General features: G+C 56.2%; 4 non-coding genes across 4 annotated transcripts; all 4 read right to left on the bottom strand.

Moving 5' to 3' along the window:
• Positions 1 to 7818: 7818 nt before the first annotated feature.
• On the bottom strand, positions 7819 to 7890 carry TRNAQ-CUG (transfer RNA glutamine (anticodon CUG)). Its single transcript has one exon. It is a non-coding gene; the product is annotated as a tRNA-Gln (tRNA).
• A 5027-nt stretch (positions 7891 to 12917) lies between these two features.
• On the bottom strand, positions 12918 to 12989 carry TRNAM-CAU (transfer RNA methionine (anticodon CAU)). Its single transcript has one exon. It is a non-coding gene; the product is annotated as a tRNA-Met (tRNA).
• A 2487-nt stretch (positions 12990 to 15476) lies between these two features.
• Positions 15477 to 15559, bottom strand: TRNAS-AGA (transfer RNA serine (anticodon AGA)). The gene has a single exon. It is a non-coding gene; the product is annotated as a tRNA-Ser (tRNA).
• An 11189-nt stretch (positions 15560 to 26748) lies between these two features.
• Positions 26749 to 26820, bottom strand: TRNAQ-CUG (transfer RNA glutamine (anticodon CUG)). Its single transcript has one exon. It is a non-coding gene; the product is annotated as a tRNA-Gln (tRNA).
• Between the last annotated feature and the right edge of the window lie 377 nt (positions 26821 to 27197).

Genomic DNA, 27197 nt, shown 5'->3' with positions numbered 1-27197 from the left:
ATCTAAATACTTGGCTGAACAACCTGCCTTGGAAACTGGCTCCCACCTTTGACCACGCTCACAGTCAAACGGGGTTAGCGTGTGTGGCATTTCTTGTGTTTCCACCTCTGTCCATTGCTTCTTGACCTCTCACTGGGCACCACTGACAAGAGGACGTATCTCTCTCCTTTAATCCACGTGTCCACTCTCCAGCACTGTCAGCCTTGCCTTCCCCAGGCTAACCAACCCCAGCTGTCCCAGCCTGTCCTTGTACGCCAGGTGAGCCTAGTCCTTAATCACCCCAGTGTCCCTTTCACAGGGCTGACAGATCCCCCCTAGCTGTGCGGAACTGGGAATCAACCAGACAATGACACCCATGGAGTCCCTGCAAGGGCGCTTGGCAGGCAGACATCGAAGTCTCCTGCAGAGGAAGGACACCTTGCAGAAGGCTTTGCGCTTGCTGCCGGGAACAGATTGGACCAAGAGGGAAAGCAGAAGCAACAGCATTCATTCAGGGGAAGACGTCCACCTGCCCCAAAGTTCATGCACCTTGAACAGCAATGACTGCTGAGAGGTCTTGGTGGTGCAGCCTTGAGGAGAGTAATGCATCATCTGGGAGGCTAAACAGCGACACTGGATATTCCTTTGTTCTTGGCTGCATGCTGGCATGTGGGAGGCCTTGGTTTACTGCTGAGCAGCTTGCGTGCTTTTTTCCTCCAAAGCACCTGTGAGAAGCGAGGTGCATGACCAAAAGGAAAGGAGGCATAAACCTGACTTCCAAATGCCAGCACTCTGGCTGAGATTCAGGTTCAGAAAGGCAACTTGTCCCTGCCTGTTTGTGAAGGCACCCTGCACAACTCAGCTGAGCTCACGTGTCCATTTTTTTCCTGCCACCTCAGGAGGTGTGGTCATCTCAGCCTGGTTCATAAGCTTCCTTCTGTCCTCTGCCAGGGGGTACTCAGGGCAGGCAGTGGAAAGTCAGTGCTTTCACACCATACATGCAAGATGCGCTGGGGACACCGGCAGAAGACATGAGATCAACTCTTGAATGCTTTCAGTGGCGAGACTGGAGGCTGACCCTGAGAGATATCACAGGGCCATGATCACAAGTCTACAGACTCACACTCCATTTCCCCAAGGCTTTTTGGTCTTTCTCTTGCCTACTTGCTTGTTTTAGGTGTGTGGAGCTCCACCCTCAACTGGCAGTAACCTCAGGACACAGGCCAGTTGCTCTTCCTTGCAGAGCACGTGGCCAGCTGAGGGGGGAGGAGGAGAACAAACCACCACAAGTCTCCAGCTATGCTGCACAAAGTCTTTAATGAGAAGGAGGAAATGCGGTGGCGCAGAACAGAGACCAAGAAACTCATCTGCAGGGTTCAGGGAGGCACAGAGCATGGCCCATTTCCCAACAACGAGCTCCACACAAAGCGCTTGCCTTTTCCCATTCTGCTCTACCTGGTGGCAATCCCAGCCCACCAAGAGCAGTCCCTAACTCCGGCACCCTGCCCGCATCAGCAGGAGGTTCAGCAAAGCAGCAGAGAACGAGCCCTTTCTCGAGCAGTGCAGAGCAGAGCAGAGCAGAGCCAGAGGAGGCATGGCGAGGCCTGCTGTACAGCGAGGAGCAGTGTGCACAGGTGCCTCCCGCCAGGTGGGAAGAGGACACCCAGCCCGTCTGGAGCAGTAGGCACGCTCCTGCTGCAAAGTCCCCGTCTTCCTTTGTGCTCCAAAGGGGATGATCCGCCGGCTTCAGCAGTTGAGGCTGCAGCGCGGGGGAGGCAGACACAGCCCTGCCCCCCCCAGACCAAGGGAGCCCCCAGAAGAGATGGGAACCCCGCCGACGCTGAGGGAGCTCCCAACAGCAGCTGACAGGGAGGATCCCACGGCTGTGCTCTGAGGGAAAGAGGTGAGGATGGGGCCCGGCAGGGTCACCACCACCGGGGAGGCCTCGATGGCCACTGTCGAGTCAGCGCAGCGGGCGACACAGGGCTCGCTGCAGCTGCTTGCAAGTGGGGTTGGGCCAGAGGGGCCACAGGGGCGTGGAAGACAGGGTCTGAAGCAAGACATCTCTCGGTGAGGGAGGCAAAGCTGAAACACAGAGCAGGCAGGGAGCACAAACCTCAGTATCAGTCTCTCTTTCTTTTCCTCAGCTCTCCCAGTGGACACTCTTTCTTTTAAGAACAGGCACTGTGCCCACAGCTCCCACAGCCCTCCTTGTGCCCTCTGAGCTGCACAGCGCAGGAAGGCTGACCCACTTTTGGGATAGGACCCAGCACAGTGGATTTAAAGCACCTGTGGAAAGACCGATCATACCCCCATCTCCAGAAGGAGCATTGCTGCATTGAAGAAGGCGCTGGATGCACTTGGCCATTTGGTTAGAGACCATCTGCCTAAAGCCAGAAATTCTGGTGGCAGAGCTTCCTGCACCTAAGCCCCATTGATCCCCTTCTGCTTGAAAGAACCTCCCTCTTCCCAGCTCTCCCCAGCCACCATGTTCAAATGGGAAAGAGGTGACAGCCCTTGAACATTTCCATTGCAGGGCCAAGCTGAGGCAGCCCAAGTATCAACCTGAGTAGCCACCATGACAGCAGTTCAGCCCGCAGGGAGAGATGGAGCGGACTCAGGCTTACCTCGTTCCTCGAGGAAAGGGAAGCAAGAGAGGGCGATACAGAGCCTGGAGCCGCGCAGGCTTTTATACTGTGTCCCAGAGCCCTGGGGGGGGCCACAAGCATTCCTTGCTCATGAAGCATCTAAACACCTAGTAGCTGCCGCTTGCAAGGCCTCGCTGGCAATTAAGCCTTTGCCTCTTTCATCTGAAATGTTGTACTCCCTTTTCAATACTATCGAACGTTGAAATGATTCATCTATGTCCCAGTTTCAAAAGGCCAAGTAACTCCGAGGTCTCAGGCTAGCTGTGCAGAGATTTTAAGTAGGTTTTCCACTGTATGGATTGCCTTTGTCACTTTGCCCTCTTCATGGTGAGCTTGTCCATGAATCATGGTGACATTCAACCACGAAGGGCACCTCAAGTCAGCTCTCAAGAGCTTTCAGCACAGGTCCTCAGGCTAACCCGGAGAGACATTTCTCCCCACGGGTAGTCATAGACACACACAAGACTGTGGGTAAGTTCAGGCAGAAGGTCAAGACTGCACAATCCCATATGGGAGAAGAGACGCAACTCTCCAGGGATGTGGCCAAGCTCAGTGGCAAGGAGAGACCATGGTGGGCTGGAGGGAAGCCCCCTGCAGGCAGGAGTGATGGCCACAAGGACCTTGCTTATTCTCATCAGGCTCTACCACAGTCTGGTTTTGTGACCAAAGAGATGCCCGCATCCTTACCTGAAAGAGACCCACACCCAAACTGGCCTGTTTTGCTCAGCAAGTTCATCTCAGACGCCAGAGGCGTGGATGCCCTGCTTTTCACGAGAGGTGCAGGGAAGGGAGCCAGAAGTTCACGGCCTTTTTTCCTGGCTCAGGGATGGGGTGGCCCATTCCATGCATTTCAAGCTACAAAGGGACGTTGGATCAGTCTCCCAGAGAACCTGGGAGTCATCATGATGCGGAAGAGTTGGGAAAAACCCTGAACTCCAGGCAAGCATGAGTCATCGTGCTGTGGACTTCAGTGGACACGGTGCCCCGGCCTCAGGCGTGCCACGGATAACAGAGCTCATAGCCCCGATGTGCCGCTTTCCTCAAGGGCATTTCCACAGGTCTTTCCTCAGCTACCATTCCCGAAACAGCTGGTACTTCTGTGCAATCTCGTGCCGCTGCTGCCTTCCAAGGCCTTGCCTTTCAGTGGCTCCTCAGGGGCCCATGAGACCCAGTGCGCCCCAGAATAATGTGGGATGGCTGGTACTGCTGGAGGTTCTCTGGGCCAACCTCCTGCTCCGAGCAGACCAAGCTTCCCAGTTGCCTCAGAAGGCTCCTGTCGACTTCTGAACACTGCCACTGTCGGAGAGGTCCCTGTCTCTTGAGCAGCTCGTCCAGGTCCACACCGTGCCCCCGTCACTTCTTTTCCCACCACAATTTCCCTTGCTGCAACTTGTGATTGTTGCCTCTTGCCCTTTTGCAGTGCACCTCTCAGGAGAGTCTGGCTCCATCTGCCTGTGTCCTAGCACAGCTTGGCCACTGCAAATCCCGCAGGCAGCCTTCACTCCTAATCCTGCTGTTTACCTCCCGTCCACCTCCAGAGCTTAACCCATAACCCTGGAATCTTCTCACCAGTGCTGGCACTCTCACTGTCCTCTCCTGGGAGGCTCAGCTGTGAGAGCTCCTGGCTGGTTGGGTGGGGACCAGGCCTCAAGCCCCTGCTCAGGTGAAAGCATGCCTGTTTGGTGGATACATGCTTAGAGTGGGTCATCTTGAAAGCTCCTTTCCAACACAAGCTCACTGATGAAAGGTGAGGGGAAAGGACTGTTGCCCTTCCCTTGGCACTGCAGACGCCACACCTGGATTGGTGTGCCCCATTTTGGTTTGATGCAAGCTGAAGTTTCCTGGCCAGCAGCTCACACACACAGACACAGACACACACACAAACGCACAGCCCCGCAAAAAGAGGAGAGCACAGTCACACAGAAATGGGCTAGGAAAGAGTGTAATGAAAAAAAGCATCACCTTCTTGTTCCTCATTTGTCTGGAAAGGGTTTCCAGGATGGGTTGCTCCTTCCCCTTCCCAGGGATCAAGGTGAGGCTGGCCAGCCTGCAGTTCCCCAGGTCCTGCTTCATGCCCTTCTGGAAGAGACGAGTGACGTTGACTTCCTCCAGGCCTCAGGAACCTCTGCCAGTTGCCGTCACCTTTCAAAGACAATCCAGAGTTTCCTCTTCCAGAAGCCCTCCTTGTCCGAGTGCTTCACGAGCTGGCAGCAGGAAGACGGCATGGGTATCTGCAGGTGAGCTCCCTGCTACCTGAGTACCTGACTGGCCAGATGGCTTGGATGTTGACTGTGAGGTCGCGTCTGGCTCCACAGGCCATCTGCAGGAACACGGCTTGCGCTCGGCGCTTGTGTTCCTGATGAGCAGCAGCACGCACATTTTGGGCTATGTGCTTGTGAGTTCCCTTCTACCCCATTGCCTGCTGGGCCAGCAGCAGGCGTGTGGCTTGCGTTTTGATTTTAAGGTCACTTCTGTCTCTGTAGCTGCTGGGACGGAGTAGGCTCCTGGCAGCACTAGGTGCTTGTGAGGTCACTTGTGCCTGAACACCTGGTAGGAAAGAAGGAGGCACGTGGCTTGTTTGATGATTGCAAGGTCACTGGTACCAGGGTGGCAGATGGGCCAGTGAGAGGAAAATTCCAGGCAAGTGAAGAACTGCAGTCTCCCAACAGCTGCAGGAGGTTGTGGCAGGATGGAGCCAGACCCTCCGGAGAGGTGCACCGCGAAACGGCAAGACCAACACTAACAAGTTGCAACAAGAGAAATGCCGGCCGCCTTTGTGGGAGAAGTGACAGGGAGCACGGTGCAGCCCTGGAAAAGCTGCCCAAGAAACAGTGACCTCTCCGACAGTGGATGGGGCAAGGCCCAGAGCTTCCTGAGGCGTCTGGGACGTTTAGTCTGCCTGGAGCAGGAAGTCATCCCTGAGGACCTCCACAGGTCCCTTCTCAAGAGGTGACCCTTCATTATTCTGGGGTGCACTGAGTCTCATGGCCCTTGATCGGCCACTGGAAGGCAGCAGCAGCACGAAATTCCATAGAAGCACACCAGTTGTCTCGGGAATGGTGCTACAATGCGCCCTTGAAAAACGCAGCACTCTGGGAGGAATGAGGCTATGAGCTCGGTTATCCCTGGCACGCCTGAGGCTGGGGCACCGTGTCCACTGAAGTCCACAGCACGATGACTCATGCTTGCCTGGAGGTCCGGGTTTTTCCCAACTCTTCCACAACACAATGACTCCTAGGTGCTCTGGGAGGCCGATCCAATGGCAAAGGCTTAATCATGATGCCTTGGCAAGAGGCAATTACTAGGTGTTTAGATGCTTCATGAGCAAGGAATGCTTGTGGCCTCCCCGGGGCTCAGGGATACAGCATAAAAGCCTGTGAAGCTCCACACTCTGCATCCTCGTCCTCTTGCCTCCGTTTTCTTCAGGAACGAGGTAAGCCTGAGTCCGCTCCATCTCTCCCTGCGGGCTGAACTGCTGTCACGGTGGCTACTCAGGTTGATACTTGGGCTGCCTCAGCTTGGCCCTGCAATGGAAATGTTCAAGGGCTGTCACCTCTTTCCCATTTGAACATGGCGGCTGGGGAGAGCTGGGAAGAAGGGGACTCTCTGAAGCAGAAAGAGGTCAATGGGGCTCAGCTGCAAGGAGGTCTGCCACCAGAATTGCTGCCTTAGGCAGATGGTCTCTAACCAAATGGCCAAGTGCATCCAGCGCCTTCTTCAATGCAGCAATGCTCCTTCTGGAGATGGGGGTATGATCGGTCTTTCCACAGGTGCTTTAAATCCACTGTGCTGGGTCCTATCCCAAAAGTGGGTCAGCCTTCCTGCGCTGTGCAGCTCAGAGGGCACAAGGAGGGCTGTGGGAGCTGTGGGCACAGTGCCTGTTCTTAAAAGAAAGAGTGTCCACTGGGAGAGCTGAGGAAAAGAAAGAGAGACTGATACTGAGGTTTGTGCTCCCTGCCTGCTCTGTGTTTCAGCTTTGCCTCCCTCACCGAGAGATGTCTTGCTTCAGACCCTGTCTTCCACGCCCCTGTGGCCCCTCTGGCCCAACCCCACTTGCAAGCAGCTGCAGCGAGCCCTGTGTCGCCCGCTGCGCTGACTCGACAGTGGCCATCGAGGCCTCCCCGGTGGTGGTGACCCTGCCGGGCCCCATCCTCACCTCTTTCCCTCAGAGCACAGCCGTGGGATCCTCCCTGTCAGCTGCTGTTGGGAGCTCCCTCAGCGTCGGCGGGGTTCCCATCTCTTCTGGGGGCTCCCTTGGTCTGGGGGGGGCAGGGCTGTGTCTGCCTCCCCCGCGCTGCAGCCTCAACTGCTGAAGCCGGCGGATCATCCCCTTTGGAGCACAAAGGAAGACGGGGACTTTGCAGCAGGAGCGTGCCTACTGCTCCAGACGGGCTGGGTGTCCTCTTCCCACCTGGCGGGAGGCACCTGTGCACACTGCTCCTCGCTGTACAGCAGGCCTCGCCATGCCTCCTCTGGCTCTGCTCTGCTCTGCTCTGCACTGCTCGAGAAAGGGCTCGTTCTCTGCTGCTTTGCTGAACCTCCTGCTGATGCGGGCAGGGTGCCGGAGTTAGGGACTGCTCTTGGTGGGCTGGGATTGCCACCAGGTAGAGCAGAATGGGAAAAGGCAAGCGCTTTGTGTGGAGCTCGTTGTTGGGAAATGGGCCATGCTCTGTGCCTCCCTGAACCCTGCAGATGAGTTTCTTGGTCTCTGTTCTGCGCCACCGCATTTCCTCCTTCTCATTAAAGACTTTGTGCAGCATAGCTGGAGACTTGTGGTGGTTTGTTCTCCTCCTCCCCCCTCAGCTGGCCACGTGCTCTGCAAGGAAGAGGGAGAATGAGCCCTCTCCCATGGCATGAATTGTACCCACAAGCATGGAGCACTGCCGGCTGTGGGTCGAGCTCCCTAGGTGACAGCAGAGGATCAAAAATGAACGAGCGGGCAAAAGAGAGACAGAAAATCCTCAGAGAAATGGAGAGAGCAATGGTCAGGGGTGGAAATAAAGGCAATGGCGCACACACGGTAATCCTGTTTTTCTGTGAGTGCCGTTCAAAGATGGGAAACGGTTGCCAGTCCCAGGGCTGGGAGCGCAGGAAAGGAAGGAAGATCGGCGTGCATTAAACAGTTGACCCAAGAGCAAGGCTGTTACCGTGTAAACATGCTGAGGAAAGCCCGGAGGGAGCCAAAAGCTGGAGGTCCCACTGAGGTTTGAACTCAGATCACTGGATTCAGAGTCCAGGGTGCTCACCATTACACCATGGGACCTGCTGGACAGATGCTGCCTTTCCCCTGTGGCCACCCTTACCGAGCCATATGCTCCCGGCTGAGCCTGGCACTCTCTCCGTCTCCTTGGCCGTCACCATGTGCAGCCTTCCTCCGGGTCCAGCGGGCACTCTCTACTCAAAGGGACTTTCAAGGGAGTGGCAGAGCTCTTTGCACAAGCAGGGCATGCCCTCTCTTACAAGACCCAGGCTGATAACTTGTGAGAATCTTGCTTTCGCATACTTAGACCTGGTTATGAAGTTTCCAGCAGAACGTCTTCAGCACTGCACCTCACAGAGTACATTCACGACCCAGCCATCGGTGGTTCGATGCTTGCACTTGTGGTCTCTGCTGCTGCCTCCCTTCACCCCTGTGTTGGACAGCCTGTCAATCTGCCTGGGTAAGTTATTGCCTCTCCTGTTTCTCACCTTGTAGCTCATACTAAGCAGCCTTTACCCAGACACACTTACCCAGACGTTCAACAGAGGGAAGAGCTGGCAGAAGGACCCAAAGCAGCTTGTTATGGGTTGCACGAGCTGGACTGCCTTCCTCTGCTGGGACAGTCCTGGCTGACCTCCAACCCGTGTCCTTTCTTCCAGGACACGCTGGCCCCTTCTGCCCCAAAGCGGGGCTCACCGCCTCAGTGAGAACGCCGTTTTCTCTCCCGAGGCTGCTCCAAACTCAGAGAGCTACATTTCACTGGTGGCCTGAGGGAGCTTTCCCTCATGCCCTGGGACCACCACACTGCCTGCCCAAGAAGGGTCCACGCACACGGCAGGGAAAAGCTGCACTGCTGCTATCCTCCTTGTGCCAAGGTTTGAGTCTGTGTGTTGAGAGCAGGGCCCTTCCTCCCAGCAGCCTGACGGGAGGAAACATACGTGGGGACACCCTACGGGATCGCAGACTTAGCCCGGGACACTGAGGACACAGCCACCTGGAACCTTTGGATTGCCTGAAGCACGGGGCTGGCATCCGGTACTTCTGAACCCACCGGACAGACCATGGTGCCATGCGCAAGCCTAAGATGCCAAATGGTAGGTTACATTCAGAGAGGGCATGAGAAACAACACCCAGTCGCTGGAGAAGGGTTAGATCTCTACAGAGTCACAACTCTGAAAGCGTGTCCCGGAGAAGCAGCATTGCTGAGGGCTTTCCTCATCCATCCCTGGGATCTGCAGGACCCAGCAGGGTGGGAGGAGCGTCTGGGAGCGGCAAGAGCTGAAGGTCTTGCAGCGAGGTGGAGGGACCCCCGTGCTGGGGCTTGAGCAGAGGAAAGGGGGCAGCCCTTTCCCATGCAGATGCTGTGGCGCTGCAGGAGGACGGATGTCCCTTCTGGGGCTGAGACAGCGTCTCTCCAAGCAATGGAGGGTGCTCCTGGGGCTCTGCTGGTCTCACCCAGCACTTGAGGAGAAAGGATTCTGGGCCAGTGCAGGCAGCTTCCTTGCTCAGGGCATTTTGTCCTTGGTTTCCTTCCTGGCAGCACTGCCCTGGCTGGGTCTGCTTTTGCCCCCGACCTCTTTGCTTCCCCAAGGTCATGGTAACTGCTCGTACCACAGGAGCCTCCGATGCTGCTCCTCCCTGCGGGACACTGCGGGGAGGATGCTTTGCGCCCACCTTACAGGCTTCACTGGGAGCCAGAGATGTCCCAGAGCTCCCCAGCACCTGGGAGCTGCAGCTCAGGCCAGGCTGGCCCACACAGGAGGCCAGGCCACTCCTGGGTCCTGCGCTCCCGAGGTCTTTCTGGCTGAGGGTAGGCCTTGGCAAGCCAGAGAGCCACCTTCACACAGCGGAGGACTGCACTCGGGTGCCCCCTCACATTCTCTTCTCCAGGCTGAACAAACCCAGCTCCCGCAGCATCTCCCTCAATCACCACGTGCTCCGGCATGCTCTGATACCACCTTGTGCGTGTCCCCTCTTCCTCTTCCTGTGTCCACGGGAAAACCTCTTCTGTGGCTCACACTTCCTGACCGTGGAGCTTCTGAAAAATGCCACCAGCGCTCATGCAACCTGTGCTGGGATGGCGTCAGCAGTGTTGGAGCAATGCGATGTGCCTGCTGGCCTCTTACTGGTGGGCCTTTACTCCCACCCGCCCCTCTTCCCACTGGTGCTGTCCATGTTTGCTGGTGAGGAACTGGCAGTTCAGGGAAACTTTCTGGCTTGAAATCCTGCTGGTCAACGCCACATCCTGGATCGGCACCTGTAGAACGTGCCACTGGGCCCGAAAGAGGGAAGGATGCATCTCAGGGGCTCTCCAGCTTGAGGAGCAGAGGGCAGGGGATCTCCCTGGTGACTAACGAGAGGGGAAAGTTGCCCCAGTCTCCAAGAAAGGGGAAGAACCAAGGAAAGGCGACGATAAACCGGAGCAAGTTCAGCAGAGGATCCCTAGGATCCCTGGTCAGGGGCCAGGGGCTTTGGTCTCATGAGGAGAGCCTGGGGACGCAAGGCTTGCTTAGGTGGGAGAAGACAATGCTTTGCGGGCATCTCATAGAGGCCTCCCAGTGCCCACAAGGCCGTTCCCGCAATGGCCGGAGGATGAGAGCTGGTGGTCAGAAATTGAACAGGCAGCTTGTGACTGGCTACACGGGACTGCCCAGGGTTGGAGCAGGACACTGGACAAACCGGGACGGAGCTCCGGGCGTGGACTCTGCGCAGACCGGTGGTATGGCGCGGGGTTCGAGGGACCTGCTGGTGTGCTTATGGGAGGGAGGGAGGAAGAGAGAGGGAGGGAGGGAGGGAGGGAGGACATCTGTGTGTCCAATACTGATCTCCACTCCCAAGCAGCCAGAGAGGAAGAAAAGGATCAGGCCGTCTCTCTTATTTCATGCCTGCGTGAGTGCTGGTGGTGGTTCTGAGGGTGCTCACAGCGGCACTGCTCCCCACCTGCGTTCATACCTGTGCCAGCTGTGCGCGTGCTATGCAAGCGTACGTGCGTCTGTGTGTGTACCTGTGATGGTGTAAACATAGCTAACAGCCAAACACCCACCCAGCTGCTCACTCCTTTCCCCACCTTCAGTGGTATGTGAGGCATAGAAAACAGGATGACAAAGCTTGCGTGTCAAGATAAACACAGGGACAGGGCTTAGCAAAAACGGTTGCGGGCAGAACAGGCTCGACCTGGGGGAAATACATTTTTTGCCAATTAAAACAGATTTGACGCAGTGAGAAACAAAAAGACAAACATAAAACGGCGCCTTTCCTCTCCCCTGTGTGCAGGCTCAACTTTGCTCCTTCACACCAGACTCCCTTACCCGCCCAAGCGGGATGCCTCTTCCCTCTGCTCTTTCCCACTCGGTTTCTTCCTTCCTCCTCTCTCCGTCTGGTGTCTTCTGCCCTTTCTGGAACATGTTTTCACAGAGGGGCTGCAAACTTTGATGATGGCTCGGCTGTGTCGTGCGGTGAGCGCACCGTGGAGCTGGAACTGGCTGTGTCTGACACAGGGCAGCTCCTTACCTCTTCTCACAGAGGCCACCCTGCAGCACCCCCTAACCCCTCCACTACCAAAACCTTGCGATACGTAGCCGACGCAGTGCCCACTGGGAATACCATAGGGCGTAACACTGAGCTAACACAGGTCTCCACCTGCCCCAGACGGCGGCACATTCACTCTGTCCCGGCTAACGTGTGGTTGCATGATGTGCCCTTTGGTTGAATTAAAAAGGCCCAGCAACCAGCCTGCATTTCTTCTTAGGCACTGGATATTGTCCATGTACTTGTACACTTGTCTAGTATTAGCTCAGCAATCGGAGAGTGAAAAGCAGGCAATGCTAGGGTAACGATTATTATTCCTATTGTATAATGTGCAAATAGGCCAGGTGGATCATTTCTAGCCCAGGTTTCTTGCTCTACGTAACTTGGTCGGATATCAGCATCTGCCACGTTCCATGCTGCATGCCCGTAAGTAATTTGTCTTGCAGGACTCTACCCACTGCCGGTTCGTGGGCTAAAATCTGCCCTGTGCTGCTACTGGTTTGGGTGGTGGATGATTGCTTTGGTGAATCCCCGCGCCAGCACGGATGAATGATGACGTACGTCTGACCAGGACGTACCTTCCCGTACATACACGGGGGGCACCATTGTCTTTCAGCTGCCATTTTCTTATCAAACACCATAAGCAAGATGTTTTCATACTGCTCTGTGATTGGCTGACAGCCATTTCTTGACCCCGTCATACCCACCTGCTCTCAGGCAGACCTGTGGCTGCCTGCCAGGACCAGCCAACCCTACCCGTGTACCCAGAAGCACATCAGGCCAAGGAAGCCCCCACTCACTAAACACGGGAAGAGGCAACTTTTGACAGCACCGTTCCCCATGGGTTCCCATATTGCTTTGTGATTGCCTGACGGCCGTTTTTGATGCCGTCACGCCTGCATGTTGAAAACAGAGATCTCCCTCTGATGGATTTTCCACTTCCTTTGGACCAAGAAGTTTTTGGATATAAAAGATATACCATGCAGCGGTATCCACTGTGGAATGAAGACGGGCACCTAGCATAAGCAATATTCCTGTGGATGGCCCATCGCCTGCAGAGCCAGAGGTGACCTCACAGTCAACATCCAAGCCATCTTCTGGCTTCTGGCCCGTCAGGTACTCAGGTAGCCGGGAGCTCACCTGCAGATACCCATGCCGTCTTCCTGCTGCCAGCCCACGGAAGCGCTCAGACACAGAGGACTTCTGGAAGAGGGCACTCTCGATTGTTTTTGAAGGGCCATGGCAACTGAAATGTCGCGGCCTGGCGAGGGAAGGAGCAGCTCATTCTGGAGCTCCATCATGGCTGCTCTCCATGCCACAAACTTCACAGATGGCTCAGTGATGTGGAGGCAGCTGGAACCAGCTGTGTCTGGCACAGGACAGCCTCTTAGCTCTTCTCACAGAGGCCACCCTGCAGCACCCCCTCTCCCCTCCACTCCCAACACCTAGAGCAGTGTGGGTTAAAACTTGCTGGGAGAGGCAGCAGCTGTCAGGAGCAGGGGGAAGGGGGAAAAAAAAAAAAAGAGAAAAGGCGGAGGGGAGGCGGAAAAAGGAAATGGCACTAGCAGAGGATGGTTTCGATCCATCGACCTCTGGGTTATGGGCCCAGCACGCTTCCGCTGCGCCACTCTGCTCCCCCCAGCACCTCTGCTGGGACCTCCCACAGCCCTGCCTGATGCTCCCTGGCCCTGCCAGCACCAGCGCTCGTGCTCACGACTCTTTCCCTTCCTCTATCCTGTGCCCTTGCCCAGGCAGGAAAAATGTCTCCCTGGAAAGCTCAGTGGCAGTGGGCCTGGGGCGCGAAGCGCAAGGGCCTTGCTTTGTCCCTCTCCCCACGTCTCCTGCCCATAACCCTGGATCGGGACTTTCTCTTTGGTCACCCGAGCTGGCTCTGCAGGCGCTGAATTCAGGAAACCCCGGAGCGCGGGGGCAGCCTTGTTGCTTTGCGGGGCAGAGAGGAGAGGAGCTGCTCTCCAGCCAGCTCGTGAGGGCTGCGACCCAGCTCGGAAGTCCAGCTCCCAGGGGGAGCTGCGCGACTGTGTCTGGCATACAAGTCAGTTCTTTGCTGGCCAAGGAGGGAGACAAGGACGCTCAGCATAGAATTGCCAATGGAAATAATTCTCCCATTGTAGCTGTGCGCATAGCGGTGCCCCAGCCCAATGCATGGAGGAGCCCGATCTAGAGGATGGCAGGGTTTATATATGTTTACAACACAGTTGTGTCAACGGATCAAATTACTCACCTTAAGGGGCGGGCTAATCAGTTACCATTGCTCGCAAAATCAGTATGTGCTTCTCCCGGGCAGGTGGTGTGGACGTATGGTCACTGGGGTGTTTATCTCCATTGCTCTAAACCAATGTCCCGGGCAGGTGGAGAGAGTTTATACTAGATTCAGGTCAATTGCTGTTCTGGCCGTGGTTATATGGCTGGGGGTTTCTTGAAGACAAATCTCTTTACTGTTTTGTCATCTGTATGGGATGTTCTCGGCCAGTGAGAACCGGTTTGGGTTTGGTCTTTGGGTCACATTGACCCTGAGGCAAAAGTGCATAGTCCTAGGCAGTGCTCGTTCTTCTAGCCAAGTTGTTTAGCAGTTAGTGCCTTGCATTTCACGCCGGCTCGGAGGGCATTGCCCTGCCCGTGCTGCGCTGCGCTGCGCTGCGCTGCGCTCCCCCACAGCTCCCTCCTGGCGCAGCCCTGCCCTTGCTGCTCCCCGCCAGCCGAGGGCTGCCCCCGCCACCATGCGGGGTGCCAAAGAGCCAGAGAAACCCCGCCTCTCCGTGCCTGCTGCCATTCCTTTCCTGCCCAACACTGCTGCGGGTGGAGGTGGTTCCCAGTCAGCCTAGGGCAGGGCTGGCCCAGCCGGACTGGGTGCTGGCCAGTCTTAAATGCTGCAAGGCATCCCAGGAAGGCTCTGGGCAGCCTGAGGTTTTAGACCCTGTTGGTGAGGGCGAGGGATGAGGTGGCACTGCTGACGCCTGCATTTCTGGGCTTGTGTTTGCTGGTTCCCTCTCCCATCCACAGGTCAGAGCATGCAACAACCAGGCAGACGAGACAAAAGCAGAAGCGGGATGGGGTGTGGGTGCAGGTATGAGCGTGGGGAGTGTGGCTGCAGCCTTGCCTGCCACAGGGGCAGAGAATTGGGCTGCAGATCAAAAGGTCCCTGGCTCAGCTCCAGCTGCTCTCTCCATTGCCCCTTTCCTTCTTCATCCATGCCTCCAACCTCTCTGAGCACCTTTTGACCTTGCGCTGCTTCCGCCACCCTCAGTGGCATGGCTGCGGCGGGGATCAGACCATGCACCAGCAACGGGCTTTTCTCTCCTTCTCTTTCTCTGGGCTCTCTCTGAATGGGCCCCTCAGGGCTTCCCTTTTCCTTAAGGTGCTGCAACACCCAGGCAGGCTACCAGCAGCCCCTTCTCTGCTGCCGCTCTCTTGGGAGCAGCTGGGCATGGAACTGAAAGAAGCCCTCTGGGAAGCCTCCAGCTCTTTTCTATCCCACCCATCAGGGGCTGTGATGGCAGGGAATGGCCTCCTGATGGCACAGTCACCACCTGGTGAAGCTGGTGCCTTCTCTTCCCCCGACTTGCCTCTTACTCCACACCAGTTTGCCTTTGTGAGACCTAAACTGAGGGGCACTTTGTGAGTGCAAGATCCCAGATCCATGCGGTGTCTTCCCTTCATCTTTAGCAATGACAGCCATCCTGCGGAAGCTGTCGTCGGAGACAAGCTGCTGTAGTCTCAGGTGTAGGGAAGACAGCTGATGGGGCTGTGCTGCTTGGGATGTGTGGCGAGGTCAGTCTCTTTAAGTTCTGCTCAACGAGCAACAACAGTAGACTTCTTTTCATGGCTCCTACTCAGCACTGGTCCATTCTCTTCTGCCAACTTGCCTACCCTGTCAAAGGGAGTAGGATTTCCCATGCATCCAGGAGCTTTGGGGGGGGGGGGGGGGGGGGGGGTGCGTGCGGCCGGGGAGGGGAGGGGGCAGGGAGCTGGGGGGGACACGAGGACAAGTGCTGCAAGGCAATTGGGTTCTACTGTCTCCCTGGGCACCAGGTACAGTATGGAGCCGAATCCCACAGCTGCAGCCTGGTTAATTGCAGGGAGCCCAAAAGGGGACTGCTCCTCGTAGTTGACAGGATTCGAACCTGCGCAGGGAAAACCCCAATGGATTTCTAGTCCATCGCCTTCACCACTCGGCCACAACTACCTGCTCCAGCCCTCTCTGCCCTGCTGATCACGTGCCCTGTGCAATGACACCTCACTCCCTGGGAGTTTCAGGGCCAGCATTCACTCCTGCAGTTGAGACCTCCACTGAGTATGACAGGCACCTGGTGCCAGGCTTCCAGAGGCCTTGAGAGGCATAACCGCAGGGGCTACAGCTGCAGCTCCCAGCGCCTTGTCCTCAGCCGGGCATCTGGGATATCCTGCCACGGGGGGGATGGTTTTGCTCCCCAGCTGGTCTCGACTGCTTCCGGGGAAGAAGGGAAGGCAGCTGTGTGGAGACAACCAGGGATGGTGGCAGTTGTGGGGCGGTATATTAGACCGCGCTTTGCTTCTCAAATTTATCTGAGGGGGACTCCAAGGCTGCTGTGACCACTAGGGTGGGGACGCTCCTGCAGCAAAGATGGTGACGTCCCGGCAGCACCTCCAGCCTCTTGGGGACGTAGGGTGGTGTCAACCCTTGAGCAAAGACCACGACTGCCCCGCAGGTTGTTGGTGTGTAGAGGGAACGGTTTGCGAGAGTGGGAGAGATCTACGGAAAGGGCAAGGTGGAGCCTGTCTGAGGAGAAGCGTGGAGGGGCAAAGGGAGAATGAATGGGAGGTGTGGATGACTTGGGGGGAGACAGGAGAGAGCTTGTTTTGGTGGAATAGGTAAGACCAGAGCTTTTTTCCAGCACTGGCAAGCATTGTCCAGTTCCTGAGCATGGACCAAAATGTTAAGTGATCCACAAAAGCCATCATTTCCATCACGAGATGAAAGTAGCTCCGATTCCCTTTTGGCTCTGGAGCAGGAATATTTGGAAAGTAGTTTTGAGGAGTAAGTGTGGAGGTGGTGCATCTGGCAGTGCCTGTCTGCATGCAGAGCAAGGGTGGGAGGTGGTTGCAGTCGAGAGGGTGAGCATGAGGAGCGGCTCGAGGAAGTGTGTGTGCGGGGGGCTGGAGGGAGGAGGCCAGCCACTCTGTGAAGGGGAGGAGCAGGAGGCAGCACTGCCCACAGGTGCGATGCGGGTGGGTATAGTGGTGAGCATAGCTGCCTTCCAAGCAGCTGATCTGGCTTCAGCTCCTGGCCAACGCTGACAAATGCCTCTTCAGCCTGTCTCCAGGGTGGGCGTCTTATATGTTCTGCATGTAGGCTCTTCTGCTCAAAAAATGCCCAGCTTTCTGCTGGGGTTTCAAGCCACTCCCCTCGCCTCCCTACGGCTTAAAGACAAAGTGAGACCATTGCTTTCTTCCTGTTGGGAGGGCTCCAGGCTTGACTCCTCATTGCAGTGCTGGTACAGGAGCCAAAAGACAGGCTTCTTTGGCCTGGCACAGAGCTAGCTGGTCCTGCTGCTGCTGCGGCTGGTTGCACGTGGCAAGGAAAGCATGCTCCTGTGGCAGGGTACAAATGAAGATCAATAATGCCTAGGTGGCCGTCGAGGGACGGACTGTGCTGCATGAGGCCAGCTATGCAATTTTGGAGTGTGGTGGGAGTGCTCAGCAGTTCAGACGGCAGCAGGGGAGAGGCAGACAAAGCCCTGACCCTGCCAGACCAGCGGAGCCCCCAGAAGAGATGGGAACCCCGCCGACGCTGAGGGAGCTCCCAACAGCAGCTGACAGGGAGGATCCCACGGCTGTGCTCTGAGGGAAAGAGGTGAGGATGGGGCCCGGCAGGGTCACCTGTGGCCACCTCGATGGCCACTGTCGAGTCAGCGCAGCGGGCGACACGGGGCTCGCTGCAGCTGCTTGCAAGCGGGGTTGGGCCAGAGGGGCCACAAGGGTGTGGGAGAGGAGACAAGGTCTGAAGCAAGACATCTCTCGGTGAGGGAGGCAAAGCTGAAACACAGAGCAGGCAGGGAGCACAAACCTCAGTATCAGTCTCTCTTTCTTTTCCTCAGCTCTCCCAGTGGACACTCTTTCTTTTAAGAACAGGCACTGTGCCCACAGCTCCCACAGCCCTCCTTGTGCCCTCTGAGCTGCACAGCGCATCCCACTTTTGGGATAGGTCCCAGCACAGTGGATTTAAAGCACCTGTGGAAAGACTTCTCGTACCCCATCTCCAGAAGGAGCATTGCTGCATTGAAGAAGGCGCTGGATGCACCTGGCCATTTGGTTAGAGACCATCTGCCACGCAGGTCGTTGGTGTGTAGAGGGAACGGTTTGCGAGAGTGGGAGAGATCTATGGAAAGGGCAAGGTGGAGCCTGCCCGAGGAGAAGCGTGGAGGGGCAAAGGGAGAATGAATGGGAGGTGTGGATGACTTGGGGGGAGGCAGGAGAGAGCTTGTTTTGGTGGAAGAGCTATGTTCTGAGTAGTTGATCTGGCTTCGATTCGTGGCCAATGCTGATAAAGGTCTCTCCAGCCTGGCTCCAGGGTGCCTTGTACCTTCTGCAGGTAGCCTCTCCTCCTCAGATACCACCCAGCTTTCTCCTGGGATTTCAGGCAGCTCCCCTCACCTCCCCGCTGCCTTGAGACCGGCCTGAGGCCAGTGCTTTCTGTCTGCTGTCAGGGCTGCAGGCTGGCCTTCTGACTGCGGTGCTGGGACAGGAGTCCGGAGAGAGGCATTTTTAGTCCTGGAACTGCTGGTGCTGCTAGCTGCCACTCTCAGCAAAAGCATGCTCCTGTGGCAGGGTACAAATGAAGACCAGTAATGCCGAGGTGGCTGTCAAGGGACGGACTATGCCGCATGAGGGCAGCTATGAATTTTGGAGCGTGGTGGGAGGAGGCCTGTTCTTTATGTAAAGGCTCAAAGGCCTGTTGGTCTGGTCTGAAGTCATCCTGGAGACACTGACCTACCCTGTCCAGGCTCCAGCATTGCAGGGACAACCTGAAGTTTACTGGAATTGGGTGTAGCAACGTTCCTGGTAACTAAGAAGTAAGCCACCCTTATTTCTCTTGCAGCTTATGGCCTGTAGGGGCAAGGGAAACACAAGGAGTCTCTCTCAGCTAGACCCTCTACTGGAAGGGGGTGAAGTTTCTCGTGCCCCTGATTCCAGGGTTGCTTTGCTCTGCTGACAGTCAAAAACCGTTCTGGGCACTGGGGTTCTATGTGGGGTTTGTGTTAGCACAGTATTTACAGACTCCCACTCTGTCAATAGCAGTGCTCCAAGTTGGTGGAGTTAGGAAGAGGGGGATGGTGACCGCGCATGCTCTGTTCCCTACTGAAATGCCCACCCTGACACCATCTTGCCGTCACACTGCCTACGTCCAGAGCTGAACACCACTGCTTTCCTCCTTCCCGCTCCATACCCGTCCCCTGGAGTTTATTCCCATCACACCAATGAAAGTGAGAAGTGCCATGACTGTTTTTAACATGAAGTTTCTGAAGAAAATTTGAGAGGACTAGGAAGTTAATTCAAAAGCTCTGCATTAACATACACATCTAAATACTTGGCTGAACAACCTGCCTTGGAAACTGGCTCCCACCTTTGACCACGCTCACAGTCAAACGGGGTTAGCGTGTGTGGCATTTCTTGTGTTTCCACCTCTGTCCATTGCTTCTTGACCTCTCACTGGGCACCACTGACAAGAGGACGTATCTCTCTCCTTTAATCCACGTGTCCACTCTCCAGCACTGTCAGCCTTGCCTTCCCCAGGCTAACCAACCCCAGCTGTCCCAGCCTGTCCTTGTACGCCAGGTGAGCCTAGTCCTTAATCACCCCAGTGTCCCTTTCACAGGGCTGACAGATCCCCCCTAGCTGTGCGGAACTGGGAATCAACCAGACAATGACACCCATGGAGTCCCTGCAAGGGCGCTTGGCAGGCAGACATCGAAGTCTCCTGCAGAGGAAGGACACCTTGCAGAAGGCTTTGCGCTTGCTGCCGGGAACAGATTGGACCAAGAGGGAAAGCAGAAGCAACAGCATTCATTCAGGGGAAGACGTCCACCTGCCCCAAAGTTCATGCACCTTGAACAGCAATGACTGCTGAGAGGTCTTGGTGGTGCAGCCTTGAGGAGAGTAATGCATCATCTGGGAGGCTAAACAGCGACACTGGATATTCCTTTGTTCTTGGCTGCATGCTGGCATGTGGGAGGCCTTGGTTTACTGCTGAGCAGCTTGCGTGCTTTTTTCCTCCAAAGCACCTGTGAGAAGCGAGGTGCATGACCAAAAGGAAAGGAGGCATAAACCTGACTTCCAAATGCCAGCACTCTGGCTGAGATTCAGGTTCAGAAAGGCAACTTGTCCCTGCCTGTTTGTGAAGGCACCCTGCACAACTCAGCTGAGCTCACGTGTCCATTTTTTTCCTGCCACCTCAGGAGGTGTGGTCATCTCAGCCTGGTTCATAAGCTTCCTTCTGTCCTCTGCCAGGGGGTACTCAGGGCAGGCAGTGGAAAGTCAGTGCTTTCACACCATACATGCAAGATGCGCTGGGGACACCGGCAGAAGACATGAGATCAACTCTTGAATGCTTTCAGTGGCGAGACTGGAGGCTGACCCTGAGAGATATCACAGGGCCATGATCACAAGTCTACAGACTCACACTCCATTTCCCCAAGGCTTTTTGGTCTTTCTCTTGCCTACTTGCTTGTTTTAGGTGTGTGGAGCTCCACCCTCAACTGGCAGTAACCTCAGGACACAGGCCAGTTGCTCTTCCTTGCAGAGCACGTGGCCAGCTGAGGGGGGAGGAGGAGAACAAACCACCACAAGTCTCCAGCTATGCTGCACAAAGTCTTTAATGAGAAGGAGGAAATGCGGTGGCGCAGAACAGAGACCAAGAAACTCATCTGCAGGGTTCAGGGAGGCACAGAGCATGGCCCATTTCCCAACAACGAGCTCCACACAAAGCGCTTGCCTTTTCCCATTCTGCTCTACCTGGTGGCAATCCCAGCCCACCAAGAGCAGTCCCTAACTCCGGCACCCTGCCCGCATCAGCAGGAGGTTCAGCAAAGCAGCAGAGAACGAGCCCTTTCTCGAGCAGTGCAGAGCAGAGCAGAGCAGAGCCAGAGGAGGCATGGCGAGGCCTGCTGTACAGCGAGGAGCAGTGTGCACAGGTGCCTCCCGCCAGGTGGGAAGAGGACACCCAGCCCGTCTGGAGCAGTAGGCACGCTCCTGCTGCAAAGTCCCCGTCTTCCTTTGTGCTCCAAAGGGGATGATCCGCCGGCTTCAGCAGTTGAGGCTGCAGCGCGGGGGAGGCAGACACAGCCCTGCCCCCCCCAGACCAAGGGAGCCCCCAGAAGAGATGGGAACCCCGCCGACGCTGAGGGAGCTCCCAACAGCAGCTGACAGGGAGGATCCCACGGCTGTGCTCTGAGGGAAAGAGGTGAGGATGGGGCCCGGCAGGGTCACCACCACCGGGGAGGCCTCGATGGCCACTGTCGAGTCAGCGCAGCGGGCGACACAGGGCTCGCTGCAGCTGCTTGCAAGTGGGGTTGGGCCAGAGGGGCCACAGGGGCGTGGAAGACAGGGTCTGAAGCAAGACATCTCTCGGTGAGGGAGGCAAAGCTGAAACACAGAGCAGGCAGGGAGCACAAACCTCAGTATCAGTCTCTCTTTCTTTTCCTCAGCTCTCCCAGTGGACACTCTTTCTTTTAAGAACAGGCACTGTGCCCACAGCTCCCACAGCCCTCCTTGTGCCCTCTGAGCTGCACAGCGCAGGAAGGCTGACCCACTTTTGGGATAGGACCCAGCACAGTGGATTTAAAGCACCTGTGGAAAGACCGATCATACCCCCATCTCCAGAAGGAGCATTGCTGCATTGAAGAAGGCGCTGGATGCACTTGGCCATTTGGTTAGAGACCATCTGCCTAAAGCCAGAAATTCTGGTGGCAGAGCTTCCTGCACCTAAGCCCCATTGATCCCCTTCTGCTTGAAAGAACCTCCCTCTTCCCAGCTCTCCCCAGCCACCATGTTCAAATGGGAAAGAGGTGACAGCCCTTGAACATTTCCATTGCAGGGCCAAGCTGAGGCAGCCCAAGTATCAACCTGAGTAGCCACCATGACAGCAGTTCAGCCCGCAGGGAGAGATGGAGCGGACTCAGGCTTACCTCGTTCCTCGAGGAAAGGGAAGCAAGAGAGGGCGATACAGAGCCTGGAGCCGCGCAGGCTTTTATACTGTGTCCCAGAGCCCTGGGGGGGGCCACAAGCATTCCTTGCTCATGAAGCATCTAAACACCTAGTAGCTGCCGCTTGCAAGGCCTCGCTGGCAATTAAGCCTTTGCCTCTTTCATCTGAAATGTTGTACTCCCTTTTCAATACTATCGAACGTTGAAATGATTCATCTATGTCCCAGTTTCAAAAGGCCAAGTAACTCCGAGGTCTCAGGCTAGCTGTGCAGAGATTTTAAGTAGGTTTTCCACTGTATGGATTGCCTTTGTCACTTTGCCCTCTTCATGGTGAGCTTGTCCATGAATCATGGTGACATTCAACCACGAAGGGCACCTCAAGTCAGCTCTCAAGAGCTTTCAGCACAGGTCCTCAGGCTAACCCGGAGAGACATTTCTCCCCACGGGTAGTCATAGACACACACAAGACTGTGGGTAAGTTCAGGCAGAAGGTCAAGACTGCACAATCCCATATGGGAGAAGAGACGCAACTCTCCAGGGATGTGGCCAAGCTCAGTGGCAAGGAGAGACCATGGTGGGCTGGAGGGAAGCCCCCTGCAGGCAGGAGTGATGGCCACAAGGACCTTGCTTATTCTCATCAGGCTCTACCACAGTCTGGTTTTGTGACCAAAGAGATGCCCGCATCCTTACCTGAAAGAGACCCACACCCAAACTGGCCTGTTTTGCTCAGCAAGTTCATCTCAGACGCCAGAGGCGTGGATGCCCTGCTTTTCACGAGAGGTGCAGGGAAGGGAGCCAGAAGTTCACGGCCTTTTTTCCTGGCTCAGGGATGGGGTGGCCCATTCCATGCATTTCAAGCTACAAAGGGACGTTGGATCAGTCTCCCAGAGAACCTGGGAGTCATCATGATGCGGAAGAGTTGGGAAAAACCCTGAACTCCAGGCAAGCATGAGTCATCGTGCTGTGGACTTCAGTGGACACGGTGCCCCGGCCTCAGGCGTGCCACGGATAACAGAGCTCATAGCCCCGATGTGCCGCTTTCCTCAAGGGCATTTCCACAGGTCTTTCCTCAGCTACCATTCCCGAAACAGCTGGTACTTCTGTGCAATCTCGTGCCGCTGCTGCCTTCCAAGGCCTTGCCTTTCAGTGGCTCCTCAGGGGCCCATGAGACCCAGTGCGCCCCAGAATAATGTGGGATGGCTGGTACTGCTGGAGGTTCTCTGGGCCAACCTCCTGCTCCGAGCAGACCAAGCTTCCCAGTTGCCTCAGAAGGCTCCTGTCGACTTCTGAACACTGCCACTGTCGGAGAGGTCCCTGTCTCTTGAGCAGCTCGTCCAGGTCCACACCGTGCCCCCGTCACTTCTTTTCCCACCACAATTTCCCTTGCTGCAACTTGTGATTGTTGCCTCTTGCCCTTTTGCAGTGCACCTCTCAGGAGAGTCTGGCTCCATCTGCCTGTGTCCTAGCACAGCTTGGCCACTGCAAATCCCGCAGGCAGCCTTCACTCCTAATCCTGCTGTTTACCTCCCGTCCACCTCCAGAGCTTAACCCATAACCCTGGAATCTTCTCACCAGTGCTGGCACTCTCACTGTCCTCTCCTGGGAGGCTCAGCTGTGAGAGCTCCTGGCTGGTTGGGTGGGGACCAGGCCTCAAGCCCCTGCTCAGGTGAAAGCATGCCTGTTTGGTGGATACATGCTTAGAGTGGGTCATCTTGAAAGCTCCTTTCCAACACAAGCTCACTGATGAAAGGTGAGGGGAAAGGACTGTTGCCCTTCCCTTGGCACTGCAGACGCCACACCTGGATTGGTGTGCCCCATTTTGGTTTGATGCAAGCTGAAGTTTCCTGGCCAGCAGCTCACACACACAGACACAGACACACACACAAACGCACAGCCCCGCAAAAAGAGGAGAGCACAGTCACACAGAAATGGGCTAGGAAAGAGTGTAATGAAAAAAAGCATCACCTTCTTGTTCCTCATTTGTCTGGAAAGGGTTTCCAGGATGGGTTGCTCCTTCCCCTTCCCAGGGATCAAGGTGAGGCTGGCCAGCCTGCAGTTCCCCAGGTCCTGCTTCATGCCCTTCTGGAAGAGACGAGTGACGTTGACTTCCTCCAGGCCTCAGGAACCTCTGCCAGTTGCCGTCACCTTTCAAAGACAATCCAGAGTTTCCTCTTCCAGAAGCCCTCCTTGTCCGAGTGCTTCACGAGCTGGCAGCAGGAAGACGGCATGGGTATCTGCAGGTGAGCTCCCTGCTACCTGAGTACCTGACTGGCCAGATGGCTTGGATGTTGACTGTGAGGTCGCGTCTGGCTCCACAGGCCATCTGCAGGAACACGGCTTGCGCTCGGCGCTTGTGTTCCTGATGAGCAGCAGCACGCACATTTTGGGCTATGTGCTTGTGAGTTCCCTTCTACCCCATTGCCTGCTGGGCCAGCAGCAGGCGTGTGGCTTGCGTTTTGATTTTAAGGTCACTTCTGTCTCTGTAGCTGCTGGGACGGAGTAGGCTCCTGGCAGCACTAGGTGCTTGTGAGGTCACTTGTGCCTGAACACCTGGTAGGAAAGAAGGAGGCACGTGGCTTGTTTGATGATTGCAAGGTCACTGGTACCAGGGTGGCAGATGGGCCAGTGAGAGGAAAATTCCAGGCAAGTGAAGAACTGCAGTCTCCCAACAGCTGCAGGAGGTTGTGGCAGGATGGAGCCAGACCCTCCGGAGAGGTGCACCGCGAAAGGGCAAGACCAACACTAACAAGTTGCAACAAGAGAAATGCCGGCCGCCTTTGTGGGAGAAGTGACAGGGAGCACGGTGCAGCCCTGGAAAAGCTGCCCAAGAAACAGTGACCTCTCCGACAGTGGATGGGGCAAGGCCCAGAGCTTCCTGAGGCGTCTGGGACGTTTAGTCTGCCTGGAGCAGGAAGTCATCCCTGAGGACCTCCACAGGTCCCTTCTCAAGAGGTGACCCTTCATTATTCTGGGGTGCACTGAGTCTCATGGCCCTTGATCGGCCACTGGAAGGCAGCAGCAGCACGAAATTCCATAGAAGCACACCAGTTGTCTCGGGAATGGTGCTACAATGCGCCCTTGAAAAACGCAGCACTCTGGGAGGAATGAGGCTATGAGCTCGGTTATCCCTGGCACGCCTGAGGCTGGGGCACCGTGTCCACTGAAGTCCACAGCACGATGACTCATGCTTGCCTGGAGGTCCGGGTTTTTCCCAACTCTTCCACAACACAATGACTCCTAGGTGCTCTGGGAGGCCAATCCAATGGCAAAGGCTTAATCACGATGCCTTGGCAAGAGGCAATTACTAGGTGTTTAGATGCTTCATGAGCAAGGAATGCTTGTGGCCTCCCCGGGGCTCAGGGATACAGCATAAAAGCCTGTGAAGCTCCACACTCTGCATCCTCGTCCTCTTGCCTCCGTTTTCTTCAGGAACGAGGTAAGCCTGAGTCCGCTCCATCTCTCCCTGCGGGCTGAACTGCTGTCACGGTGGCTACTCAGGTTGATACTTGGGCTGCCTCAGCTTGGCCCTGCAATGGAAATGTTCAAGGGCTGTCACCTCTTTCCCATTTGAACATGGTGGCTGGGGAGAGCTGGGAAGAAGGGGACTCTCTGAAGCAGAAAGAGGTCAATGGGGCTCAGCTGCAAGGAGGTCTGCCACCAGAATTGCTGCCTTAGGCAGATGGTCTCTAACCAAATGGCCAAGTGCATCCAGCGCCTTCTTCAATGCAGCAATGCTCCTTCTGGAGATGGCGGTATGATCGGTCTTTCCACAGGTGCTTTAAATCCACTGTGCTGGGTCCTATCCCAAAAGTGGGTCAGCCTTCCTGCGCTGTGCAGCTCAGAGGGCACAAGGAGGGCTGTGGGAGCTGTGGGCACAGTGCCTGTTCTTAAAAGAAAGAGTGTCCACTGGGAGAGCTGAGGAAAAGAAAGAGAGACTGATACTGAGGTTTGTGCTCCCTGCCTGCTCTGTGTTTCAGCTTTGCCTCCCTCACCGAGAGATGTCTTGCTTCAGACCCTGTCTTCCACGCCCCTGTGGCCCCTCTGGCCCAACCCCACTTGCAAGCAGCTGCAGCGAGCCCTGTGTCGCCCGCTGCGCTGACTCGACAGTGGCCATCGAGGCCTCCCCGGTGGTGGTGACCCTGCCGGGCCCCATCCTCACCTCTTTCCCTCAGAGCACAGCCGTGGGATCCTCCCTGTCAGCTGCTGTTGGGAGCTCCCTCAGCGTCGGCGGGGTTCCCATCTCTTCTGGGGGCTCCCTTGGTCTGGGGGGGGCAGGGCTGTGTCTGCCTCCCCCGCGCTGCAGCCTCAACTGCTGAAGCCGGCGGATCATCCCCTTTGGAGCACAAAGGAAGACGGGGACTTTGCAGCAGGAGCGTGCCTACTGCTCCAGACGGGCTGGGTGTCCTCTTCCCACCTGGCGGGAGGCACCTGTGCACACTGCTCCTCGCTGTACAGCAGGCCTCGCCATGCCTCCTCTGGCTCTGCTCTGCTCTGCTCTGCACTGCTCGAGAAAGGGCTCGTTCTCTGCTGCTTTGCTGAACCTCCTGCTGATGCGGGCAGGGTGCCGGAGTTAGGGACTGCTCTTGGTGGGCTGGGATTGCCACCAGGTAGAGCAGAATGGGAAAAGGCAAGCGCTTTGTGTGGAGCTCGTTGTTGGGAAATGGGCCATGCTCTGTGCCTCCCTGAACCCTGCAGATGAGTTTCTTGGTCTCTGTTCTGCGCCACCGCATTTCCTCCTTCTCATTAAAGACTTTGTGCAGCATAGCTGGAGACTTGTGGTGGTTTGTTCTCCTCCTCCCCCCTCAGCTGGCCACGTGCTCTGCAAGGAAGAGGGAGAATGAGCCCTCTCCCATGGCATGAATTGTACCCACAAGCATGGAGCACTGCCGGCTGTGGGTCGAGCTCCCTAGGTGACAGCAGAGGATCAAAAATGAACGAGCGGGCAAAAGAGAGACAGAAAATCCTCAGAGAAATGGAGAGAGCAATGGTCAGGGGTGGAAATAAAGGCAATGGCGCACACACGGTAATCCTGTTTTTCTGTGAGTGCCGTTCAAAGATGGGAAACGGTTGCCAGTCCCAGGGCTGGGAGCACAGGAAAGGAAGGAAGATCGGCGTGCATTAAACAGTTGACCCAAGAGCAAGGCTGTTACCGTGTAAACATGCTGAGGAAAGCCCGGAGGGAGCCAAAAGCTGGAGGTCCCACTGAGGTTTGAACTCAGATCACTGGATTCAGAGTCCAGGGTGCTCACCATTACACCATGGGACCTGCTGGACAGATGCTGCCTTTCCCCTGTGGCCACCCTTACCGAGCCATATGCTCCCGGCTGAGCCTGGCACTCTCTCCGTCTCCTTGGCCGTCACCATGTGCAGCCTTCCTCCGGGTCCAGCGGGCACTCTCTACTCAAAGGGACTTTCAAGGGAGTGGCAGAGCTCTTTGCACAAGCAGGGCATGCCCTCTCTTACAAGACCCAGGCTGATAACTTGTGAGAATCTTGCTTTCGCATACTTAGACCTGGTTATGAAGTTTCCAGCAGAACGTCTTCAGCACTGCACCTCACAGAGTACATTCACGACCCAGCCATCGGTGGTTCGATGCTTGCACTTGTGGTCTCTGCTGCTGCCTCCCTTCACCCCTGTGTTGGA

This window comes from Pelecanus crispus, chromosome 7 (genome assembly GCF_030463565.1).
Source record: "Pelecanus crispus isolate bPelCri1 chromosome 7, bPelCri1.pri, whole genome shotgun sequence".
Lineage (NCBI taxonomy): Eukaryota > Metazoa > Chordata > Aves > Pelecaniformes > Pelecanidae > Pelecanus > Pelecanus crispus.
Note: the sequence above shows the minus strand (reverse complement) of the source record. Positions and strands in the feature narration are given on the sequence as shown.